This window comes from Amblyomma americanum, chromosome 10 (genome assembly GCF_052857255.1).
Source record: "Amblyomma americanum isolate KBUSLIRL-KWMA chromosome 10, ASM5285725v1, whole genome shotgun sequence".
Taxonomy (NCBI): Eukaryota; Metazoa; Arthropoda; class Arachnida; order Ixodida; family Ixodidae; genus Amblyomma; species Amblyomma americanum.
Window position 1 is genome coordinate 123,994,577 of NC_135506.1, and position 13,758 is coordinate 124,008,334.

The following is a 13,758-nucleotide window of genomic DNA, read 5'->3' on the forward strand; positions in this document are numbered from 1 at the left end:
TCATCAGTTCTACGCTGTTTTCTATTGTGCGTTCCTGTGATGAACCAGTTTCTTAAAATGGCCCTGGGTCCACACTGGGCATGAGGAGATTGATGCACAGACTCCAAAATGATTTTGAAGTGATTTAATTAAAGCATCTGGCTCGATGCCGCTTACGGGACAGAAGCTGGGCTCGTCGTCGCCGGGGCTGAGTCAGCGTGGTGTGGCACGGGCTCGATGAATGGCTGGTTGTCTGCAGCGGCCGGGCTGGGAGTTCCTCGTGGCTGTGCTGCCCTCGTTCTCGGCTGGTCGTTGGATGAGCGGCCAGGCGTGGAGGCGCGTTGGCGAAGGTCGAACGTTAGCGACGGCTAGACCCCGAGCTCAGGTCAATGCGCAGCCCCAGTCTTCTGCCTCGCTCCGTCTCCGGCCCTCTCGTCCACTCGCTCCGATCGCTCTCCCCCTTCCTCCCGTCGGCTTCCGCTTTTAAAGCCTTTGCTTCTTTCTTCAGCCGTGGCCGCGCCTTTGTCCACTCCCCCGTGGCTCTCGAGGGGTGCATAATGGCGGGGACACTCAAGCGTCGTTCGACAGGGCCGTCGACGGTTACCATATATGGTCATGTTTCTCCGCCACAACCAAGTATGGTCATGTCTCTCCGCTGCGACCCGACGCCAGGACGGCGCGGCCAACCGTATCCAGGAAAAGTCACTGACCGGCTCGTCGTAGCACCGGTGCATGTGCACGAATCGTCACATCCGCTCCTTCTTAAAAGGAATGTTCCTTGAACATTAGGAATTCGTCATACACACACACGCGCACACACACACGCCGCGCTGTTCGGGCCAGTATCCCGCACAAGTCGCTCCTTTCTTCCCCACGAGCACCGAGCCAGAGCGGAGTTTCAGAACAATTCTTCACCGTAGATACCACTCGAGTGCACAATATAAGACCATAATTAACAGTATGTACAACATCTCAAACAAGAGAACGAACAAAAAATGAAACTAAACGAAGCGCACTTGTAATGTACAAAACAAGGAAATGTAGTCTTAGCGAGGTACCTCCCTGTCCACTACTCGGTTACGGAGGTAGTACCTAGCGGCTGGAATACGTCTGCCAGATTGTAATGCCTCCTCCTCGAGAAGGGCGCCTCCGAGCTGCGACTGCATGAAGTGTTCCAGTTCATCACATGGACTGAAATTTTTGTGCCGGTCGCTCTGACCGCTTTTCTGCAATGCAGGGTTATTTACAATGGCGGGCTCCGTGCGAAGGTTATCCTCCCCCTCCTGTTCCCTTGGGGCAGCCGTTTCAGAAAGAGGCGAGCATGTTGGTGCTTGCTTTAACCGGTTAGCATGGACCACAGCGGTTGAGGCCCCTGCGATCTCCCGAATCCGAAAATTAACCGGCGATAGCTGCTCTACTATGCGGTAAGGTCCTTTCCATTTGGGCGTTAACTTACGGGCAAGCCCTGCCTTTACCTGCACACACTCAAGGTATACGCGGTCTCCCACCCTGAAAGGAACCGCCCTAGCCCTAGTGTCGAACCGCCTTTTTCTTTTGTCGGCTGCTTCCCGTAATGCTTCGGCTGTTACGTCATGGGCCACTTGCAATCGAGACGTCAGTTCGGCTCGATAATCATCTAGTGACCCGTATGGCACCCGTCTCTGTCCATCAACCACCGCATTCGGTGTGTCTGGGTCGCGACCGTACAAGAGGTAGAAAGGGGAGTCACCGGAGCTCTCGTGCACCGCCGTGTTGTAAGAAAAAACAGCAAACGGTATCCAGAGGTCCCAATCCTGTTGGTCTCGCGAAACATAATGGGATAACAGTTTGCTTGCTGTTTGATTAAGCCTCTCCACAGCACCGTTACAAGCCGGGTGGTAAGGGGTGGTCTGTCTTTTGTCAATTCCCAGAAGGTTATACACATCTTTCATCAACCTCGACACAAAGTTTGACCCTTGATCCGTTAACAACTGCCGCGGAACGCCGTGCCGCAGAACCACTGTTTCTACAAAGGCACGTGCCACAGTTTCTGCTTTTTGGTCGGGCAGTGCTGTTATCTCAGCATACTTCGTTAGGTGGTCAACGCACACCAGTACATATTTGTTTCCTGTTGTCGTAGTCGGAAGTGGGCCTTCCTTCCTGACCGCGTAGGCCGGGTGCGCTTTCGTAGGGTTCCTTCGTTGTCAACAAAGTAACAATTGTCGGGATCCCGGGCGATCCCCCCAGAAATGGCATGAAATGTTTTCTCTAGCCCTTTGTCCTTTCGCTGCTCGGTGCGGAGATCGTTTGTATCTATGGCCGGACAAAACTCATTCACGGTGCGTACCAGGTTAGCTCGACTTAATGCGTCCGCGTTAGTGTGCACCTTGCCTGGCTTGTGTTCTATCTCGAAATCGTATTCCTGAAGTTGCAGATTCCAGCGCGCGAGGCGCGAGCTCGGATCCTTCACGTTTAGAAGCCACTTAAGGGGTTGGCAGTCGGTCACTAGCCTGAATCTGTGGCCATAGAGGTAGCACCAAAAGTGCCGCACGGCCCAAACCACTGCAAGACACTCCCGCTCAGTGGCACTGTACCGCTGCTCGACTGGACTGAATTGCCGGCTCGCGAACGCGATAGGGTGCTCCTTGCCGTCAAAATTCTGAGACAGCACTGCACCCGCAGCAAACTTCGAGGCGTCAGTCGCTACAATGAAAGGCTGGCTGAAGTTTGGATATCCTAGCAAGGGAGCGGTTATTAATTTTTCCTTTAGTTCTTCGAACGCCACCTCTGCCTCCTCCGACCATACGAACTCTATGTTTTTTGCTGTTAGTGCAGTCAGTGGCTTTGCGATTCGGGCGAAATCTCGCACATGCCTTCGGTAGTATCCGACTAAGCCAAGAAACTCGCGAACGCCTCGAACTCCAGTTGGTCTAGGGAAGTCGCGGACGCTACTTAACTTTCCCGCTTCAGGTTCTACGCCGTCTGCGGAAACGATATGTCCAAGGTATTTGACCTGCCGCTGTAGAAGTTGGCACTTTGAAGGTTTCAATTTTAAGCCAGCAGCTCGCAATCTGACCAGCACTTCCTCAATGGCCTCCAAGTGTTCGGCAAAGGTGCTGCTGTAAATTATTATATCGTCCATGTAGACGAAGCACCTCTTTCCCAGCAAACCGGCCAAGATTACGTCCGCAGTTCTCTGCCAGACTGCAGCGCTGTTAACAAGTCCCATCGGCATGCGTCTCCACTGAAAGTGGACAGACGGGGTGTTAAATGCGGTTTTGTCGACATCGTTTGGATCCATTTCGATCTGCCAGAACCCCGATGCGAGGTCGACAACTGTAAAATACTTGGCTGACCCAAGCTGCGCGAGGGTTTCCTGCACCTGTGGCAGCGGGTAGGGATCTATCCTTGTAATGGAATTCAAACGCCGGTAGTCTATTACCAGTCGAAATGAACCATCGGGTTTCTCAACTAGAAGTGCCGGTGCCCCCCACGGTGACTTGGAATGCTCAACAATGCCTTTGTCGATTAGCTCTTGGACCTGCCTATCCATTTCCTCTCTTTGTGAGTAGGGAATTCTATAGGCCCGTTGGTACACTGGTGGCGAGTCGCCAGTCGTAATGCGGTGTTTAATCACTCCGCACTTTCCCAGGTCTAGCTTAGATGCAGCGAACACATCCGAGTAGCGCTGTAGGAGACCCTCAACTCTTCCTCGCTCTTTGCAGTCGATGTGAGAGAGGTCAAACTGCAGGTTCCCTTCTTTTCCTTTCCTTTCATTGACGAGGCCCGTAGTGCAAATCGGGGTACCCTGCTCATCTACCTCAGCCGTGGAGAATGTAGCTATGATTGTTTTTCGGCAGGTGAAGCTCTTGTTGCGAGTAGTTACATAAGCGGACGGGAACCCTTTTCTTTGAGTCAACCGTGACCAAACAGCCCGCCACACTCAGTCCTATTGCGAGCCCCTCTATAGGTTCAACGACTCCTATGTGTCCCTCATCAATCTGAGCTGACATCGCTCCCACACAGATTATCTCTGACCGAGGCGGCACCACTGTTTCTCTCGTTGTCCTAACACTAACGCCCGCGTGTGTTAGCGAGCCCTGTTTCGCGCTCTGTTCCCCATAGTCCACTCGTGCAACGTACTCGGCCTCTCGATTTGCTAATGGGACCAAAGCCCCGCGACAGGAAAGGCAGTCCTGGCTTAATATGAGATCGATGCCATGCTGCCGTAACAGGTCCTGACCTACGAGGCCCGATATACCATCCGGCAGCGACACAGCATCGGAACAAATGCAGCTGGGATGGTCAAAACTTTCGTTCCCGATTGTGAAGCGCAAAAGGTACAGTCCTCCCGTGCCGAGGTCAGCTCCTGTGATGCCCACGAATCTTACTTTCGGAGATTCTCGGGCCTCATGCACCTGCCTGTCTCCCTTCCTTGTCAGCAGATCAAAAAACTTTTGCTTAAGGAGCGTTATCCGGGAGCCAGTGTCAACCAACAGATTGCAAGTGACCCCGTTTACCACGAATTTGGCAATCGGGCAGGATTCTCCAAAAACGCTTACAATAGCACAGCTATTACTGCTCTCCCCCCCAACCGGCTCGGCTGCGGGGGACTCTACGCGTTTTTTGGCACAATATATCTTTGTTCCATCCCCGTGTTGGTCGGCGACGCGCGCTGCTGCCCATTTGGCGTACCAGATTCGCGGTTTAGCTCGGGACAGTATCTGGCAACGTGTCCGTACCCTCTGCAAGCATAACAGCGAACCTGCCTCCTTTCACGGTTCCGGAAATTGCCCCTGTTATTTAACTGTAGGCCTTCCGCGAGGAGCGCCTCCAGCCGGTCTAGCCTATCGGTCAACTGAGTAACATTCGCGTCGGCGCTTGCACTTTTTGGCTCTGTTACAAGCCGCACCTTCTCCTCACTGGAGACAAGCAACTCATTACGCTCCTCGTCTACAGCTGCCTCTACCGCTCCTTCAAAAGTAGACGGCGCCTTAGACAGAACAAACCTGCGCACCGGATCCCTCAAGCCAGTGATGAACTGGGACGTCATCTGCTCCAGAAGCAGCTCTCTGGCGTGCTTTTGCTTCGAACTATCAGGCCCCGGTTCTCGCGCTAGGGTTTCGTTCCCAAGGAAGCGAAGGCGGGAGGCAAACGCGCGTGCGTCTTCCCCCGGCTTCTGCCGAGCGTCGAGGAACCGCCTGAGCTTTACGCTAGAAGGTTCCCTGTCAAAATATTTAAACGCTAGCTTTTTAAATTCAGCCAACGTGCCCGCCTTCCTGACTCCCTCATCTCTCCAGGCAAAATCATGTGCTGCCCCTGACATGCGACATTTCGCCATCCCCAGCTGTTGTGCATCCGTTAACCCGCCCATTTTGCACACCTGCTCCAACATGTCAAAAAATTCAAGAATAGACGGCCCCTGACCGTCGCCAGTGAATCTCTCCACCATGTTTGCTAATGCAAGTACGCTTGCCCCAAAGGGCTGTGCACTCGAGTGGGCTTCTTCCAAATTAGACCAAATATAGTCAGTGCCCCAAGCTCCTCTCGCCGGGGGTGCAGTCCAGCTTTTGCCCAATGATTTAAGTGTGGACCCCACTTCTGACACCAATGTGATGAACCTGTTTCTTAAAATGGCCCTGGGTCCACACTGGGCATGAGGAAATTGATGCACAGACTCCAAAATGATTTTGAAGTAATCTAATTAAAGCATCTGGCTCGATGCCGCTTACGGGACAGAAGCTGGGCTCGTCGTCGCCGGGGCTGAGTCAGCGTGGTGTGGCACGGGCTCGATGAATGGCTGGTTGTCTGCAGCGGCCGGGCTGGGAGTTCCTCGTGGCTGTACTGCCCTCGTTCTCGGCTGGTCGTTGGATGAGCGGCCAGGCGTGGAGGCGCGTTGGCGAAGGTCGAACGTTAGCGACGGCTAGACCCCGGGCTCAGGTCAATGCGCAGCCCCAGTCTTCTGCCTCGCTCCGTCTCCGGCCCTCTCGTCCACTCGCTCCGATCGCTCTCCCCCTTCCTCCCGTCGGCTTCCGCTTTTAAAGCCTTTGCTTCTTTCTTCAGCCGTGGCCGCGCCTTTGTCCACTCCCCCGTGGCTCTCGAGGGGTGCATAATGACGGGGACACTCAAGCGTCGTTCGACAGGGCCGTCGACGGTTACCATATATGGTCATGTTTCTCCGCCACAACCAAATATGGTCATGTCTCTCCGCTGCGACCCGACGCCAAGACGGCGCGGCCAACCGTCTCCAAGAAAAGTCACTGACCGGCTCGCCGTGGCACCGGTGCATGTGCACGAATCGTCACATTCCTGTGTTGCTCCCTCATTTGGGGTGATTACTCTATCGTCTTTCTTAAATGACTCAGCTATAACTGATGAAATGTAGTTCACAGCGTCATCTCCCTCTAAACATTTTCCTTCGGCATCGTGAATCTGTTCCTGCTTTCTGTGATTCGCTTTGCCCAGCCAGCTTATATGGTTCCAGAATTTTCTTAGCCCCCCTTTAGTTGCATCGTGAACTTCAGCTAGCCAGCGATCAGAGGACTGCTTTATTTTAGCCTGGACGAGGACCTGCACTTGCTGTTTCTTTTGTCGATAAGATTCCCATTTTCGGCCTATTTCCTCTTCAGATAACTGCACCTTCTCTGTGTTCCCGTGATGCCAACCGTCGCTGTTCGATGGCCTCCCTAATTTCCTTATTCCACCAACTTCGTGGCTTGCTCTTTCCTCTCCAGCGGTTTACTCCTTTTACTTGTTTTATTTTTGTGCTAATGAGTAGTTCTAACTTAATATAATCCCACTTTTCCATGGGATGTGTCTCTATTGCTTCCTCTATGCACGCCGCTATTTGCGCTGTTTGTTCGTCACTTAATTTTGTGTACTCTTTTTGACTCCCTTTCATTCCTCTTTTGAGCAGGGCTCCAAACTAGACTAATACGCTTATGATCACCACCGAGGCTGTACTTCCCCTCTGTCTATTTCCATCATTGCGAGCTTGCTATACATCCCCTGCGAGGTTAAGCAGTAGTCAATGGTCGTTTGCCTGTTACGGGATTCCCACGTGATTTGTCCCTCACACTTAGTTTCTCTATTTACAATAACTAGGTTGTGTCGCTCACAGAAGTCTAGTATCAACTTCCCATTGTAATCTGTGTATCCATCCAGATCCTCGATGTGGCCATTCATGTCCCCCAACAGAATAATATTGGCGCCTTCTCCAAACTGCTTTATATCGTCATTGAGACACTTAACTAGATCAGTGTTCTCTTGCCTGCATTTGTCCCCTGTCCCTAAGTAATCTACTCCTAGCGATGTCCTTTCACCGGCAATTTTATCCGATACCCAGACATGTTCTTTGTAAGTTGAATTTATTCTTTGCCAAATTTTTCCTGGATGTATCAGCATACCTACTCTTCCTCCCTTCCTCTCCGTTGTTGTTCTGTTGCTCCCTTCCCAGACGTAGCCATCAATATATGGTGGGTGTTCTAGATCCCTGCGATGTTGTTGTTGTTAGCCTATCAAAAGATGGCACATACTCACACTGGGGGATCGGCCAAGAATCGGGTGGCTATTCACCTGAACGCAGTTAATAAAAAGGAAAAGCACGTGGGAGTGCAACACCAGTGAATTCGTCATGAACAGGAAAGGGATGAGAGTTTTGATTTCAAAATTATAAGAATAATAATAAAGAGAGGGATTAAATAATAATGAATAAGTCAAAATGTAATAATTGATAGAAAAAAGTTTGGAACACTTAGCAAGGCAGTCAGTGAGATTCTATCAGGAAATTTAGAACAGCGGTACAAACAGATCTGTGGCTGAACCCAAATGTGGTGGCGCCAAATGATAGCAAGAGCGGGCTGCTCAAACTAAGGCCAAGATGCTGCAAAGGCTCCTCCAGCAGCCTTTTTCTCAGAGTTGAATCGGCGACAATACAGCCAAAAATGTTCTATAGATTCAGGCTCACGGCAAAATGCACAAAGGGGAGAGAGTGCCAAACCCGACTTGTGTAAATAGAAATTTAGAGGGGGGATGCGGCAGCGCAGCCTCGTCAGTGCTGCCGAGAGCAACAAATTTTCCTGTTCCAATAATATTTAAGGTGCTCATAATCGGCCGATGTTAAAAGTGTTGTGTCTTGCGTGATTAAAAACGCATGTCGCCGAAATCTAGATGCTGTAATATAGGCTGTAGCCGGGATGATTGGCAACACGGGGCCACTGAGGGAAGCCTTTGCGAGATTGTCAGCAATCTCATTTACTGTCACACTGCTGTGACCGGGAACCCATACTAAATGAACAAGGCTCAAATGCGGAGGAAGTAGGGATAAGAAAGTTGTTAAAATGGGACCGTCAACATGTGCAGCGAGGGACGAACACAAAGATAAAGAATCAGTAATTACTGCAACTGCTGTAATAGAGGGGTCTAGCTTGCGTAGAGCAAGTACAACTGCTAGAAACTGCTTGAAAAATAGGGGTGAAATCTGGAAGGCGCAGTGAAAAGGACCAGTCTAAACGCGAGCAAAATATTCCCACACCTGCTTTTTCATTGCATTGCGATGTGTCAGTGGCTATTGCTATATCTGTAGGTAGGGTCCTCAGATGGATCTTCTAGAAGACCATTTAGAATACTCGGTGGCAAAAGTTTTGCATTTTTTGGGAATATGTCGCCGAAAACAATGTGGATAGCGGGCCCATTGCGAAGCGCAAGAAGGATATCATAAATGTTTACATCTAAAGGCTGAAGTAATCTTTGCACAAACACTACCTGAGGGGAATTGAAAACGAGACCAGGGGACACCAAAAAAGGAGGTCGGCTGACAACAGAAAATGCTTTGGGAAAGGTGGAAATGGGATTCATAGATCCTGAGGTGAGGTCTCGCATAGCGCGTATAGACCTACTTCGTCCTTCAACTGCTGTTCTATCTCTAACCACTTCGCTCTCTTTCTACCGCCTTGCATGTTTATGTACCTGATCCTAGTGTTAAATTTCTTTTTGTAGTTTTCTTCCTAGACCTCCTAGTGGCCATTTTATTGGCGTCAGCCTTCATTGCTACACTTTCTACTTTGCTTCTACCTACCCCTATGCCTTGAGCCACAGTGGACCCCCTAAAAAAGCTACTGCCCGGCCTGCCAGGAGTCACCCGATCTCGGCTCCTAGCCTTCTATTAAAGTGGATGCCATCTCGTGTAAAGCCTGCGCCAAAGCCTGCTCTATGCACTTCCCTGTTTATGTCTGCCACTTCAAAGCCTTTCTCCTGGCTTAACTTCCATATCTCCCGATTAACAGCCACAACGTCCTTGGCAATTTCTCCGTTCCGTCCTTGCACTTCCGGCACTGTGCACACCACGATCTGGACTTGCTGTGCTATCGCCCTTAAATCGTCAACTCCCTCCGTTAATCTTTCCGCTACTTTTGCGGCTTCACCGTTCAAAACATCATTTAGTCCCGCCGCTATCACTACCAAATTGCGCTCTTCAACATTCTTAGAAAGTTCGTGTTTTGTTTCGCTCAGTACTGTGTCCATTTTCCTGCCTGGGAATGCCCCGACTGCTACCCGCCTATCACCCTTTACACGCTCCATTATAGTTCTTTTGCAGCTACTCATATTTGAGTCACCACCGATAAGTACTTGGGTACTCGCTTACTCCATCCTAACTTCCGGTTTATTATGCCACCTCTTATCTGTGGCTGCGACCTCATTCCTGGAAGTTATCTTGTTCCCCTTCTCTCCATCTCCAACAGACTTCCTAGCTGCCACGTGTGCATAGCTGTTCCTGTCTGAACCCGCCTCACCTAACTCCTTATCGCTGTCCATGCCAGTGCAGGCCCCATCCACGTGGCTGGCGCTGGAATGTCCGCCAATGTCACTTCGCTTGGCGGTGTCAGCCATTTTTGCATTCAACAACTCACTAAGCTGCTCTTGGAGTTTGCGCTTCTCTGCCCTCTCTACCTGCAGCTATTTTTCTAGGGCATCCATACGTAGCGCTAGGCTGGTGTTTGCTTCGTCAGCCCTGTCCAGGCGTGCACCTAATACGCAGCATTTGCACATAAAATTTGCACCTTCGGCTTCCTCTACAGATTCGAACCGCGTTTCTTTCAGATTCACCGTCTCACACGCCTTGCATTTAATCTTCAGTTGCTTGACCATCTTAGCAGCACTCTATTATTCCTACCACAAAATGCTAGGGAAGAAAAAAAAACCACTTGCAACCACGTGCTCAAATAAAATTCTGCCTACCGCTAAAGCCAATCACCTATAAAAAGATACTAACTACCCGTCTTCTTCTAACTAAAGGAATACTAACTACCTGGCTCACAAGTGAGCCCTGCAGATCTATAGCTGTCAGCCGGAAAAGGCCCGGCCGTTAGGTCACTGACCTGCTCTTTCGCGAGCACTTCACCTAACTAGCCCAGATCTAAAACTAGCCTAAATCTAAGCTCTCAAAATATTAAAGGAAATAACTCATCGATTTGTCGTAGTCACGCGCTCTCGCAGTCGTCCGTCCGTCAGGTCCCGGTCACCACGCGTAATCCGAAGAGCACCGAGACAAGCGTCCGCACCGCACGGCTGTCAACTTCCAATCTCGACGGCGGCGGTGCCCCCTATCGGTAGCCACTATTAGAAGCCGCAACACGGAAACAGCTGAAGTAGTTGCGAAAGCGCTCGCTTGCGTTGGAATGGAAGCCAATTTTATAATTAGCGATAGCAAAACGAAGATCTATAATTTTGGAAAGGGTAGGATATCGCCGGAAACGGCAAGGATTCTGGCCAGTAGACGCCTAACAGAAAAATTAGCCTAATTTGGACTCCCGCACACGCGTCCGTTCCTGGCAACGACGCGACCCACGAGTTAGCTCGAGCTCTCTACTTCCGCGTAGCTGTGGAGCCGCCAGAATGCCGGAACATGGACGAGCGTCTGCAAAATTATACGGAGATTGTCGAAAATTATAGGTTACGGAGGAGACTGGTGCCAGCACAGGATAAAAGTCGAAACAATAGGGAGGAAATCGTATGGCGGGGCCTCCAAGCTGGGAACTTTGTAAATCCGGTCTGGGCATATCATGTTCAGAAAGATGAGCTAGACAAAACGATAAGTGCAAGCACTGTGGGGCGAGAGGGACCCTCGACCACATAATCTTGGATTGCGCTAGCTCCCCAGGGGCTAAAGAAAATATAAATTGTAGAGAAACCTGGGAAGCCCTGCTGCGGAGCGAGGTACCTGCTCCACAGCAACAAGCCATTCGCCTGGCGGAAGACGCCGCGAGGAGTTAAGACCTCTCTGACTGCTTCTATAATCGCGGAGGTCCCGGCCCCAGTCTCCCAGGCCTGCGTGCCGGGGACGGGGAGTAGTGGCCTCCTTATCTGTCATATATAGGGGGTCTAAAATAAAATTATGAACGAAAGAGGTTTGAAGACGACGACCAGGTTGGCGATAAGGATGACGTGGGTTAACCGGAGACAAAAAAAGTTGAGAAAGCATTCGGTGAGGTGGAATGAGATGATTGGTGGAGAGAAGAGGTCGACAACAATGATTACGTGGACTAACGCGAAGGATATAAAAGCACGAGGGAGAGCGAGGCACGAGGGGAAAGAACAGAGAAGTGGAGGCTTCGGCGGGTCAGGGACATATCGGCTGGAAGAGAGCGACGCCGGCTACTGCTCCGGTGAGCTCTTGTTCCACGCTTTCGCACCGCAGACTTCCTGCCGTTCCTGAGCCCGTTCCAAGGAGTCAACGGAGGACGCTACAGCCTGCTACGGCCAGGGGTGTCTCCAGCGCTGTTGCCACCCATCCGGTTGGTGCCCCCAACCCCAACAACACCGGCATCACCTTCACGGGCGCTTAGACCGGGTGCTTGTACGACGCCGCCAGCGACGCCAGCCTCAGCACGTCGAACGCCATCTAGATGCCGGCTACTAGACCCATACACCGCCGCATCCGCACCGAATAAACCGTGAGCACGAACGCCGACCGCTAACAGTAGAACGCTAGTAGTAGACGCTAGGAGCAGTGTTCCAGGGTCGTGTATATTTAGTCTGTGTTAGTTTTGTGTGCTAGTGTGTGTGTCACGCAGGGTGTATTAAATGTGCGTCTGTGTGGGTACACCTGTCGCCTAGTCTATTCTTTCGGTCCGAGTGTTATCCAGGGAGATCCGTGACAAAGAGGCGAGTTTGTGCCAGGATTCATTTCCTTGTTTCTGTTTACTTCGTCTCAGATCTTTCCGATCTCTCGACGGCAGAAAGTATGGATTTGGCGAAAACGCTAGAACTGGCGCTCAAGCTAGGGTCAAGCAAGGAAGAGGCGGTGCGTCTCTGTGACGAGGAGAAAGAAGAGGCAAAAAGGCAGAGGAAAGGGCGCAAGCACGCGCAGACGCTCGCGAAGCCGAAGAGCGGGAGGCGAGGAGAGCTCGCGATGGCAGAAGAGCGAGAGGATAAAAGGGCTCATGAGACAGAACAGGAGAAAAGGATAGAACAGGAGAATGAGTTTCTTTTGTGGAAACAGGCGCATATCGCGGGAGGATATGAGGAGGTCACGGACACTGATCAGCGTTCCTTAACAGATACAGAATATCCTAGACCGGCCAGAGTTTGTCCAAGAAAGCTGATGGCTCCTTTTGATGACAGCAGGGATGATCTGGACTCATATCTGCAACGATTCGAGCGGATAGCTTTGGGGCAAGGCTGGGAGCGCAGTGAATGGCCACAGCATTGAGCATGTGTTTAGTCGGGGAGGCTCTGAATGTGTTTGGAAGGATGCCTGCTGCTGAATCCATGGACTACGAGAATGTCAAGAAGACACTGCTCCAAAGATTCAGGCTTACGGCAGAGGGTTTTTGTGAGAGATTTCGCACCGTGAAACCTGAGGATTCTGAAACTGCTAAGCAGTTTTCCTGCAGGCTGACCAACTAATTTGATAGGTGGCTTGATATGTCAAACATAGAAAAAAGTTTTGAAGGTGTGCGTGACAAGCTGGTCCCACAGCAATTTTTAGCATGTTGCAGCTCAAAGCTAGCGCTATTCCTGAAAGCTGTGTTCACTAGAAGAGTTTGCTGACATTGCAGACCAATTTCTCGAGGCTCAAAGACTGAGAAATATTAATAAGGCAAGGAAGGAAACACAAAAGGTCCCAGAAACAGATGAGACAAAACCAAGAGCATATGGCGGTGCATATAAGGCGCCAGTAAGGTGTTTTTTCTGCGGCAAGGTGGAACACCATGCATTTGGCTGTCAGACTAGTAGCGTTGCTCAAAAGACACAGGTTGTGTGTCAAGGTTGTAAGAGGAGGGTTCATACTCTGGATGAGTGCCGATACAGAACGCAGGACTGAGCTGCATGCGTTGTCGACTCTCGGGCAGAACTTGTCACACCTCCTGAAGTTCCACAGCTGAAAGGAAAGCAAACGACGCTGGAAAATGAGGGAGTGAGTGGAACAACCAAGTCAAAAGCAACAATGCCGGTTGTGGTTGGGCAAATAGGAGACAGTCCAATATTAGTGCTTAGAGACAGCGGAGCAAACGCAGTTTTCATTCGCAGAAGCCTGGTGAAGGATGAGGATCTTACAGGCGAAGCATCGGCCGTCACTCTGGTAGATAGCACAGTAAGATACCTTCCTGAAGCCAAGATTCTAGTGTCCACGCCATATTATACTGGACAGGTAGTGGCGAAATGTGTAGAGCACCCAATCTACGATCTCATCTTGGGAAACATTACGGGTGCAAGAAGTGTCGAGGACCCCGATCCCAAGTGGAGGGTGCTTGACGTTGATGAACACCCAAAAGAGAAAAGGCCCACGACAGCTCAGAC